Below are 11,808 nucleotides of genomic sequence, written 5' to 3'. Positions count from 1 at the left end.
TCTTAATCTGGTGGAAGTCACACCTATGCTCGCTTTGTAGAACGTATCAAGCTATTTTTATGATTTATGAGCACAGACATTCCCTGTCTTATGATGGTTCAACTTACAATTTTTTAATTCTACAAAGGTATGAAAGCAATACACATTCAGAAGAAACCATACTTCAAACTTTAAATTTTGCTCTTTACCCAGCCTAGCACTATGTGGTACAATACTCGCTTGTGATACTGGGTGGCAGCAGTGAGCCAAAGCTCCCAGTCAGCCACAGGATTACAAGAGTGATCGCTAATACACATACAGCCATTCTGTACCCATACATCCATACTGCTTTTCACTTTCAGTACAGTACTCAATAAATTACATGAGGTATTCAACATTTCATTATAAAATAGTATTTGTATTAGATGATTTTGCCCAGCTGTAGGCTAACTTAAAAGAGTTCTAAGCACATTTAAGGTAAGATAGGTAATCTATGTGTTTGGTAGGTTAGGCATTTCCAACTTACAATATTTTTCAAGATGGAATAGGTTTCTTGAGATATAACCACATCATAAGTTTAGGAAGATTTGTATATGTTAAACTTTAATTTAAAAATCCTACCTTTAAGAAAGACATGCAAAATAAGTCAAGGGCTAACTGAAGACTCCCCTTGGAAACCCCTGCCTGGACGATTCTAAAACTTTTTTTTTTTTTTTTTTTGGTCGTTGAATCTGCTGTTAAAAGTGACCTTAAGAACAGTTTACCTAAGAGTGCTGGAATCTAAATACAGTTCAAAACAATAGTGACATCACAGCAAATCTTGTGTTTGCTCATTGTAGACTGGCCAAATTAATTGTGCAAATAACTATCTTTCAATGGGATATATGGCCCAGAGTGTTAATTTTCCACCAAAATACCTTTTCCTCCTCTTTCTGGACACATGCCAATATTAAATTTCCAAGCACCTTGATTGGATTTGGCTATGTGATTAGTTCTCATTGATAAGAGTGAGAGAGCCAGAGGCAATGTGCTGCTTCCTCCTTTAGGCCGTAAGACATTACGTCTTTCCCTTTCCTGCTGGCTAAAACCCAAGACAACACACTCTAATCATGCAGTGTCAAGGCCCTTGAGTATCTTGGAATAACACGATGGAAGAAACTCAAGTTCCTGAATGACTAAATGGAGCAGAGCTGCCCTCAGAATTGGCCCACTCACATCAGATTTATTATGTAAGACAGAAATAAATCCTTTGTTCTTTAGGTTAGAGTATTGATGGAGGTAACAATACTCCCTTTACTTGGAACAGGTTCCTTCTTAAAAAAATGATTCTATGTCAAATCAATTTGGGAAATTTGGAGTTGCACAGACTAAAGAAATTTCAATATATTTGGGACCCAACAAAGCATGCCAGTTTTTCACCTGTCCAAGTAAGGCCATCTAGAGAAAGAAAGCAACTATCATATTCTATAACCATCATTTCATAAAAGAATATCTTAACACTAAGAAAAGGTGACAAACAATTTTTAAAAACAATTCTTTTTAAGAAAAGAGCAGTGAAAACTTTGTCATGGCTTAACACCAACCACCAGTCCTTGAACTGACATTTGTAATGCTGCTTCAAAACTGATTTCAATAATCTCCTAAAATCTGCCCATTTATAATGTACACTGTATCTAATAAGTACCTATTAATATTTTACTATTAAATAATTCTTCAGTCCCTTCACATATGTCTATTTCTCTAGGAAGATGGTATATCCTAGTATAAGATTAATAATGTTACCTCTGGACACTTCAGAATGTCTAATTATGGTATCATTGCAATGTAATGATAGTCTGTAATATAGTCTCAAAAATGTCTCTGACTGAATGGTGAGAAAGAGGGAGAAAACACCAATTTACCAGCAATGTTACTTATACATGATCTCTACCAGCAAGTAGAAATCTAAGAAGTTAATCTGTACATTATAACTAAATAAAAACATTCTGAAAAAAAACTGAAAATCGAAGAAACCAATACTCAAAGAAATTTATCTTAATATAGTGCTTGATAAGTCACTTTTTTAAGGTATTGCAGAATTGCCCTCAGTGCAACGTGTAAATGCATGTAACCTCTGAACTGTCCAAAGATGAGTATGCAGCTGCTCTCCTATAATAAAGGCACAAGCTTAAAAGGGGCAGCAAGGGGGTGGCCTCTCAGTTTTACAGCTATGTAAAATTGGTCAACACCCTTACATGTACCACATGCCCAAATGTTGTTGATAAGTCATTTACCTAACACAAACGAGTGAAAAATTTAAATGAACATAACTTCTATTCTTTTTATACAATAACAAAATCTAAGCCCCCACAAGTATTGCCACCAGCTCCCCTCCCCTCAAATAAGTGGGCATTTATTTCTAACATTATCTAAGGACTCTTACCTCTTTAATAACTAAATAACAATATATGTTCATTTTCCTTGAAGAGCACTGGATTTGGAGTCAAAGCCTCGCTTTGGTATTTTGGAACAGTGTACTTGGGAGGGAGTCATTTAATCTTCCTTGAGTCTCAATTTCTTTACAAGGGTGATAACCTACATCACAGGTTTGCTGTGAGAATATAAAAACAACAAAGAGCGTCAGTGTCCTATGCAGTTTCCCTCTTTCCTCAACTTGCAGTTTGTTCACTTCCATTTTTTAAAACTTGTGTCATAGCGTTACCTGGACTGCAAGATGACTCCTCGAAGGTGGGGTTTTTCCCTACAGGCTTCCTTCCCAATACCTCTGGCACAGGATCAATAAATTAAGTGAAGCACTTCATTTCACGAACTGTACGGCATTCTGACGGCTCAAACCTTCCCAGTCAACTCACACAGAAGGCACTAAACTACCTATAAACTAGGTATTTAACAGGACCCGCAATCCGAGAATTCTAGGGAGGGCCGAAGTGACGCAAGCAAGGAAACCCCAAGAGGTGGCCAACCCACCCGTGACGTATTTCCGGCGCGACGCCGTCCCTCCACGCCGGGCCTGGGTTGTGGGGGAGGGAGGTGGTTAGTGGGCTTTAGCGCCTTTTCTGGCGGCGGTAGATTTGAAGCGCTTCAAGGACCAGACCTGGGAACAGGAGACTGTAGCGGTGCGGGTAGGTGGTGTGAGGCCCGTGTTGCTTCGGTGGCGTCCGGGGCCCGAGAGCGGGAAGGGCCCGAGGAGATGGGCGGAGCCGGCGCGGCAGGCCTGGCCGAGTCAGCTGCCTCGAGGTCCTGGGGCTGCGCGGGCCCAGAGGGCGCCCCCGGAGGCCGCGGCTTTGCCTCTGTGCATGCTGCAGCCGGAGGCGTCCAGCCGGGCCTCGGGGGCCTGCGAGCCGGCCCTCCTCCTGCCAGCCCCGCCCTCTCCACTCGGGCGCATACGTCTCTGCCTGACGCATTTTGCCGCACAAGCTGTAATATGGCGGCAGCAACAGCGGCCTGAACTCCGAGGAACTGGGGTGGTTTCTGATGCTTCAAAATCGTAAGACTAAGCACTGATGTGGGCTAGGCGGGAAGAGTAGTGGGGACGCGGAAGGCGTGACCTGAAGTCCTGTCAGATTAGAGTTGGAGAGTGGCGTCTAGGAGCCTGGACCACTGGGGTTAAGATTAGATTTAAGACTGGTTTCCTCCTGCTCCGACCTTTTTCCTCACAGACCTCGGCTGTCGTGCATAGTTAAGTGGCACTTGGTTAAGCACTCTTCCAGAACTCAAATCCAAGCTCTTCCCTTCTCATCCCAGAGCTGTCTCGAAGTTCTCCCATGTTTCTGAGATGTGAGCAGCGCGGGCCTTTTAGGAGAAAATTACTCTTTAGGAGGAAGGTGATGGCTTGGAAGCTCCTTGTGTTTTAGGGGAAGTGTGCAAATTTGGCCCATCTTTAGTCTTTTAAGGCGCTAAGTGAAGGTCTGTGGGAATGGAGAACTCTCATTTTGAGACTGTCACAAAAGCACCATTTTGTGCATTGATTTCAATTTTTTCCCACAACAGTACTTTATCTGCAGGACCAAGTTTTTGCAGTAGTGATCACAGTACGTCCAAAGAACAAATGTTTTGGAAATTTGGGGTAGCTGAAACCAGGTAGGGAGAAAATGTGTGTGTCTGCATGTATTCCCCCTCGGCAAAGAAAGGCCAGTAGTTTGCCGGTTCGTAACGATGATGGGGAAGAGTTTAATGTTGAAATCGAAGAGTTTAATGTTGTTGAAATCGTGACATAAAAATCCAGAAAAGTAAAAGAATACCTAGAGTGGCTGCTTCTGTCGTTCGTATTTTTTAATGTACCTGAAACTTTACCCGTTTTAACATCCTCCCTTTAAAAATTTTAATTATTTGGGTTGGAATTATTTTTATAACAAATTATGTACTTGTCTTAAACAGAGTTCGTTTTATATTATTTAGTATATTCTTTATGACTCAGAATTATTGGGACCATGAGATTGTAATGGGTCTTGTTTTGTAGTAGGAGTCTGTGCTTTTTAAAAGAGAAATTGTGTTTGCTTTTTTTTAGGTTTTTTCTCTTTGCAGGCTGTTGTCAGGGTTGCCTTTTCCCTGTTGTCAGAAGTATATAAGTATGCAAACTTCCTAGATTAGAAAATTTGGATTTGTTTCTGGCTCAACCATCTTTCGGAACTTTAGTTTCTTCATCTATAAAATGATATTTCGATTTCAAGCTATCATCAGCTGCGGGATTTAAAATAAATATTTCGCTTTGTTAAAATTCTGTATAAATTCAGCTTTCAGTAAGAACTCAGCAGTTCTGTGAGTGAAATGAAGAGCACTTGATACGTTTATTATGACGTATTAAAGGCCTTTAGTTTGTGGTGCTTTATGTTGTGGTTTTGCAGTGTTGGTGGACTCTGAGTAAGGTTATAAATTATTTGTATATTTATGTAAGTCACATAATTAATGCAAGTGATTTGAAGAGTTGCAAATCTCTCTGCTACGTTTTAGTATTGCACTTTTTTTGGCAGGGGGTGGGCTTTAAGATTAGCACAGTTTCATTTTTCATTTGATTTAAGTGTCAATGGTTTTTATCCTTAATGCATGTACAGGCTCCTTAAGAACTCAGTGTATTTTTATTTCTGTAGGGCATATCTTGCGTCTTGAAACTTACTACAGGTAGTAGTATAAATACTCAGAGAAAATAATGGGGACTTTGTAGTTTTCAGTGCCAGACAGGAAGTCTTTTGCACTTTTTGATTTGAGTGATGGCTTAATTAAAATACCAACCTCTTCTTGAAATATAAGTACATCATATTTAAAAATATGTACATCAATTTTCAATATTACAATGGCTATTTTAAAAATATGAATGATTTCTTAACTCATTGATTTTTTTCCTCCCCATTTTTAAAATGAATAAAGCATGTTTGTTTATATTATGCTACTGTTAATTATGTATAAACTTTAACTTTATGTTTATTCATAATTAAATCGTTGCATTGTGGTCATATGGTAGGAAGTAAAATTAAATAAGCCATTATCTGGAATATTTGTGAATAAACTAGTATATAGTGAAATTGTAGAGTAACCAGAAAACTCTTGCTTTTTTCCATTTGTGACCTTGAGCCATTCACTTCATCTTATTATATAAAATCAGAAGATTGGATTGGATTGTCTCTAAGGTTCCTTCGAAGTTCAGAAGGTTGTAATTCCTTATATAGGAATTAACTAGATTAAATAACATGTTGCTAGGATGGTGTACTGAAGACAGTAGGATAAATATATCACTATAAGAACTTGGATAATTGCAGGTACAATATTAAGAAATTAGCAGAGATTTCCCAGTTAGTATGTGCTTTTTAGTTTAGTACTAACATAGTTGTGCTATATTTTTAAGTCTTTCAGATTATATGTGTAAAAAGTATATATCCTTATTTAACACTGAAGTTGGCAACATTACAGCTTTTCTAAGTTTTCTCAAGGATTTAAGAATTCAGAAAGCGCTTAAACACTGTTAATCATGTTTTCAATCATGTTTCTGCCAATGCAGTGATTTGTGACTGTCAGACACCAAGGGATGGGGCACTGTAGGGAAGCACATAGTTGCTTTTACTGACACCTTATAATGTTAATTTGTGGGTACTTAATTCATTAGCAATATGACATTAATAAATGTATTTTTAATATTTTTGAAGTAGTCCATTTTCATTTCTCATTTGATCTTTGAACTACATGAGGATCTTTGAACTAAAGAGGATGGTGTGAATGTTAGAATGCCTTCTTTGAAACTTACCTTCAAGATCTGCTATAGTTTTAATTAGCTTAGTCTAATTGCTCTCAGAGATGGAATCTTGTGTGAAAGTTGTCACCTGTTACATCAAACTAGCAGATGAGAACGTCCCATCCTCATTTATTGGTCCTGATCTAAGGATGCTCTCTTATAGTGAATTCTGTTTTTTAAAAGAAGAGAAAAACACTTTGTTGACAGAATGCAGCTCCATTAGACAGATTAGGGAGTAGAGTCTATTTTCGTTGTGGAATAGGTTGAGAGGGTGGTTACTGGTAGAATCTGGGGAAATTTCCTGACTACAGATGCATATTAGCAGTATTCCATGTGAGAGGCAGTACATATAGGGGTAAAGGCACTGAATTTGAGAAGTTGCGATAATGAAAGTAAGATTCAGCAAAGGGTCATTTAAGCTTTAGAGTCAGGGTGAAGTTCCCAGAGAGTGTTCTCTATTTTGGATCTTTAAGAACACAAGAATTAGCCAAGAGAATCATAAAAAGGCAAAGACCTGCTCATCATCTTAATAGCTTAAAAAATCTGTCTACTTTTTAAAGACTCAATACTATGCTGACTCCTTTATACCATATGAAACTTTAAAATAATTGCTTGAATGTAATAAAGTCACTGCATTAAAACAGAAGGAACAAAATAGCAGTAGACTCATAGACACCGAAAAGGAACTCGTGGTTACCAAGGGGGAGAGGTTGGGGAGGGTGGGAAGGAGGGGGAAGGGAATTAAGGGTCACAGTAATTTACAATCACAATATAGGTTGGTAATGGAGAAGGTAGTCCAGCACAGAGAATATAGTTAATGATTCTGTAACATTTTACTACATTGATGGATAGTGGCTTCACTAGAGGAGGTGAGGATTTGATAATATGGATAACTGTTGAACCACTGTGTTGTGTATTTGAAACCAACTTAAGATTGTATATCAATGATATTTTAATAAAAAAAAATAGTAAAGTCACTGCATTCTTTATTGCCTAATTACAAATGCCATGTTCTTTACCATATATTTTAATAATTAGTTGCCTATATCTTTGTCCTGCCCTCTCCTCCCATCCTTAATGTTACTTTAAGGTGACTATGGAAATTATTTGATGTTTGAAACTACAAGATTAAAAACATCTGAATTTCTTACCCCTCTGATTTTTTAAAAACATGGGTGCATAAGTTTATACATCGTATCATTTAATATTTTAAATTTTTATTACATTATGTATCTGTTGACATACAAAACTGTGATAATGTTGATAAATACTTTAAACAACATATTGTAAGTCTGCTTTGGAAAAAGTATATTTATAAAAATATTAAAGGTTTTAGCTAAGTGTCAGGATTTTGTGCATTCTGTATCCTCTGACTTTTTTCTGTGATCTTATTAACTGTCGATTATTTAAAAAGCATTTTCATTGTGAATAAAGTAGATGAAATTAAATATTATACTCAGATTTTTGAAGGGGTCAGGTGGGTTGAGGAGTGTGTGAGGTCCAGTGGTAACAGCTAATAGGCATTAGTGGGAAGTATGTCAAACTGGAACATATACCTCATCTAATGGAGCAGACTTACACTGATTGCAGTACAGGAATGCGGCACATTGCTAGATGTGATACTTTTCTTTTCCCAAGAAGAATTCATATCTGGATTTTAATAGGAATAGCTGCAACTCATTCAAATTAAATGAATTTTCAGTGAACAGATCACTTGCAGACTACTATTCTCAAACCTTACATTTCATGCTATTATTAGGAAACTCTTGAGTGATTATATTGAAAATTGCATAGGCTTGATTTTCCCCTGAATTGTATTTTTTGGTCTCTCTCAGCATTGATTTTTTTTTTTTTTACTTTTTCTTGAAAAATGAAAAATTGACCATATATTTGTTTTGAATTTGATTTTTAGATATTGACTAACACTAGGAAACCATAATTATAGAGGAAATACTGTGTCCTATTACTGATTAGAAAAAAATCTGATTTCAAATAGTGTCAAGCCTTCTTTTGTGTCACCATTGTTCTTCGTTAGCTATGAGTATTAGCGTGTTTACATACTCGAGATTTGTATAGTGCTTTTAATAATAATTTGCTATCTTTTGTCTTTCTTGAATTTAAGGCATATTTGATTTGTCATTTCAGGAACACTAATTTCAATCTATTTTTGTGAAAACTATCTTTGTATGGTATAACCTAAATGTATATTACAGCCACTTACAGACATGTACATTATAATCTCAGAAGATTGCATATTTACTTTTTTATTACGAATTTTTTCTTTATAATAGCAGCTATGTTTATTAAAGTGGAAAGAAGTAGTGAGGCAAAAATCCTCTCCTATCTCTGAACCAAATATATAATTATTTTCTTTCAATCTTTTTTCTTTTTGCAAATCTTTGAATTTGAGGGTTAGTAGTAGTTTTCATGATTATAATGATGTTGCATATATTTTATATCTTTTAACAAATTATGATCATTTTCCAAATTACTAATTTATGTAAGCATTGCTTTAATAACTGGTATTTTGTTCAAATGGTTCACCAGAGACCATTAACCATTTTTCATAGTATTGAATAAGTTGCTTCTGATTTTATGCTGCTAAAAAGAGCACTAAGATGGGCGACTTTATAGAGGGACTTCCTAAATTTAGAGTAGTTCCTTATAATAGATACCTAATGGTTGAATTTTATTGGTTTAAGGTATAAACCAGTTTAAGGTATAAACACTTAAGAGGTTTCATATATTGTTTCCAGAAGAGTTGTATATAGCATTGGCAGTTACTATTTTAAAGTCTTTGCTATTTTTATAACAAAAAAACTGTCTCAGTTGTTTCTTTAAAAATACTGTTTCTTGATTGCTACTTGATATAAGTAAATTTGGAAAACAGATACATATTTGGATCCTTAAACCCATGGCCCAAATATAATCAATATTAGTATTTTGTTGTAAGTCCTTTTTTTTCTCATTTTATTTTTTTGAGATATAATTGACATATACCATTATGTTGGTTTTGTGTGTGCAACATGATTTGGTATTTGTATATATTGTGGAATAATCACCACAGTAAGTCTAGCTAACATACATAACCTCACATAGTTAACAAAATTTTTTTCTTATAATGAGTACTTTCAAGATCTATCTTAGCAACTTTCAGATACAGTACTGTAACTAGTCACCATGTTGTATATTACATACTGAAGACCTTTACAGCATGCATGGGGTTTTTTTTTTTTTTTAAGGTTCTACATGTAAGTAAAATCATACAGTATTTGTCTTTCTCTCTCTGACTTATTTTACTTGGCATAATGACCCCAAAGTCTGTCCATGTTGTCACAAGTGGTAGGACTTCTTTCTTTTTTATGGCTGAATAATAATCTTGTGTGTGTGTGTTTATACACACACATATATATCCCATTTTCTTTACTCATTCATCCATCAGTGGACACTAAGGTTGTTTCCATGTCTTGGCTATTGTAAGTAATGCTCATAATTTATGAGCAGTGTTCATATTTTCATGTAAATTTTACCTCAGTTTTATTGAGGTGTACTTGACATACAGCACTGTGTGAGTTTATAAAGTATACATCATTATGGCTTGACTTAGATATATCGTGAAATGATTACTGTAACAAGTTAACTAACATCCATCATCTCATAAATGGGTGAAAAAAAATATTTTTTTCTTGTGAGGACTTTCAAATGTACCGTACATAACTGTCGTTGTCATGTACATTACATCCCCAGGACTTTTTTATCTTACAACTGGAATTTTGTTGTGTTGGACTTTCAGGTTGTTTCTAATTATAAAAACCAGTACCCCCAAAAGAATATTTCATGTAAAATGGCTTCCTTTGGAGAGATTTCAAATATTGAATTACTGAAGTGTTAAAAGTTAAAATGAACATGAATACAGCTGAACCCTGAACAAGGTGAATAATGAGGGGATAAGGGTGCTGACCACACCCCCTCGCAGCTGAAAATCCACATAAAACTTCTGACTACCCTAAAAAACGTTACTAAAATAAGCTAAAGAAAAGACAGTGTTTTTTTTCCAAGTGTTGCAAATCTCCAAAAAATTTTCCAATATTGGGTGAAAAAATCCACATGAGTGGACTTGTGCAATTTGAACCCATTTTGTTCAAGGGTCAGCTATATATTCAGAGTTCTTTGTCTATAATGCCAAGTTGCTTAGCAAAAGCGTTCCTGCTGTTTATATTTTTAATTCCACTTTTTGTGAATTATCTATGTTCCCTTGGGTGGCTGACCTTTGTGCTATTGTTTGGTGCATGGATTTATGGTAGTGTGTTCTCAAACACAGGGACAGTTAGAGGTTTTTTTGGTTATCACATGGACTGATATTTAATGTAACGCAATGAGTGGGATGTCCTACTCAGAGGAGAATCATATTAGTGTCCCATTCCTAGGTACTTTTCTACAGTAAGAAAATGAGTACATGTTCATTGAAGACATTTAAACAAATTTTTACTTTCTAATTTCTCTTTGACTAATAGACATAAATTTTTTCATGGGTCACTTCTGTTTGTCTCCACTGTTTATTCTATTATTAGTGAACCTAAAAAGTTATTTAGTATCTCCAGAGTTTAGGTAAATATTCACATATATTTTTCCAAGTTTCCATTGAAAGGGAGGGTGCACGGTTTCATGAAATGAAAACTCATTTCCTAAGATATTCTAGATTTGTGCATTAACATTAGTAATCATGAAAGAGTGACACTTTAAAAATACTTTAAGATTTGAGCTCTCTTTTGAAGCATTTCTTTTACAGGTGTATGTTGTAGAAAACAGGAAATGAAAGGACTGAAATGAAAAAAGACAGACTCTTTTCTTTTATGAACATTTTTTTTTATTAAGTTATCATTGATACACAGTCTTATGCTCAGGTTTCACACGAGCAACATTTACTACATTCCCCCTATTATCAAGCCCCCACCACAAACCCCATTACAGTCACTGTCCATCAACATAGTAAGGTGCTAAAGAGTCACTACTTGTCTTCTCTGTGCTATACTTCTTTCCCTATGAACTCCTGCATTATGTGTGCTAATCATAATGCCCCTTAATCCCCTTATCCCTCCCCAGTCCCTTTCCCTTTGGTAACTGTTAGGCCATTCTTGGGTTCTGTGAGTCTGCTGCTGTTTTCTTCCTTCAGTTTTTGCTTTGTTGTTATACTCCACAGATGAGTGAAATCATTTGGTATTTGTATTTCTCCGCTTGGCTTATTTCACTGAGCATAATACCCTCTAGCTCCATCCATGTTGTTGCAAATGGTAGGATTTGTTTTCTTCTTATGGATGAATAATATTCCATTGTATATATGTACCACATCTTTATCCATTCATCTATTCATGTACACTTAGGTTGCTTCCATATCTTGGCTATTGTAAAGAGTGCTGCGATAAACATAGGGGTGCATATGTCTTTGAATCTGTGGTCCTGTTTTCTTAGGGTAAATTCTTAGGAGTGGAATTCCTGGGTCAAATGGTATTTCTATTTTTAGTTTTTTGAGGAACCTCCGTACTGTTTTTCACAATGGTTGAACTAATTTACATTCCCATCAGCAGTGTAGGAGGGTTCCCCTTTGT

The 11,808-nt window shown here is 36.0% G+C and overlaps 1 protein-coding gene across 7 annotated transcripts in view; it reads left to right on the top strand.

The window, feature by feature from the left end:
• The first annotated feature begins 2,964 nt into the window (after positions 1-2,964).
• PPIG (peptidylprolyl isomerase G) overlaps positions 2,965-11,808 on the top strand; it is a 37,969-nt gene continuing 29,125 nt past the window's right edge. The window contains exons 1-2 of one of the 7 annotated variants that reach the window (XM_073218719.1): positions 3,344-3,466; positions 3,970-4,059. The gene's annotated coding sequence lies outside the window, so the exon portion shown is untranslated. Of the gene's footprint in view, positions 3,106-3,343; positions 3,467-3,969; positions 4,060-11,808 lie in introns of those variants that run through there. The other 6 variants (XM_073218720.1, XM_073218718.1, XM_017667913.3 and 3 more) reach the window with 6 other exon arrangements.

The sequence above is a fragment of the Manis javanica genome, chromosome 12 (genome assembly GCF_040802235.1).
Source record: "Manis javanica isolate MJ-LG chromosome 12, MJ_LKY, whole genome shotgun sequence".
Classification (NCBI taxonomy): domain Eukaryota; kingdom Metazoa; phylum Chordata; class Mammalia; order Pholidota; family Manidae; genus Manis; species Manis javanica.
Note: the sequence above shows the minus strand (reverse complement) of the source record. Positions and strands in the feature narration are given on the sequence as shown.